Below are 997 nucleotides of genomic sequence, written 5' to 3'. Positions count from 1 at the left end.
ACACTTTTAATATATTTTGATGTTTTAAGTTTATTAAGTCAGCTGTCCTCGTTAGTAACCTACAACTAGTTGTCCACAGTTAGATGTACAGAAATAAATCAATAAATATTATCTTGAATCAATCCACGACCCAGTGTATACGTATCTCAGTATTGATCACAACTCAAACTATATATATTTTGGAATCAACCTCAACCCTGTATAGCTAACTCCAACATTCACATATAGAGTGTCTATGGTTGTTCCGAAATATATATAGATGTGTCGACATGATAGGTCGAAACATTGTATACGTGTCTATGGTATCTCAAGATTACATAATATACAATACAAGTTGATTAAGTTATGGTTGGAATAGATTTGTTACCAATTTTCACGTAGCTAAAATGATAAAAATTATCCAATCTTGTTTTACCCATAACTTCTTCATTTTAAATCCGTTTTGAATGAATCAAATTGCTATGGTTTCATATTGAACTGTATTTTATGAATCTACACAGAAAAAGTATAGGTTTATAGTCGGAAAAATAAGTTACAAGTCGTTTTTGTAAAGGTAGTCATTTCAGTCGAAAGAACGACGTCTAGATGACCATTTTAGAAAACATACTTCCACTTTGAGTTTAACCATAATTTTTGGATATAGTTTCATGTTCATAATAAAAATCATTTTCTCAGAATAACAAGTGTTAAATCAAAGTTTATCATAGTTTTTAATTAACTAACCCAAAACAGCCCGCGGTGTTACTACGACGGCGTAAATCCGGTTTTACGGTGTTTTTCGTGTTTCCAGGTTTTAAATCATTAAGTTAGCATATCATATAGATATAGAACATGTGTTTAGTTAATTTTAAAAGTCAAGTTAGAAGGATTAACTTTTGTTTGCGAACAAGTTTAGAATTAACTAAACTATGTTCTAGTGATTACGAGTTTAAACCTTCGAATAAGATAGTTTTATATATATGAATCGAATGATGTTATGAACATCATTACTACCTCA

This window comes from Rutidosis leptorrhynchoides, chromosome 8, assembly GCF_046630445.1.
Source record: "Rutidosis leptorrhynchoides isolate AG116_Rl617_1_P2 chromosome 8, CSIRO_AGI_Rlap_v1, whole genome shotgun sequence".
Lineage (NCBI taxonomy): Eukaryota > Viridiplantae > Streptophyta > Magnoliopsida > Asterales > Asteraceae > Rutidosis > Rutidosis leptorrhynchoides.
The sequence above is the reverse complement of the archived record's forward strand: the minus strand, read 5'-3'. Positions refer to the sequence as shown.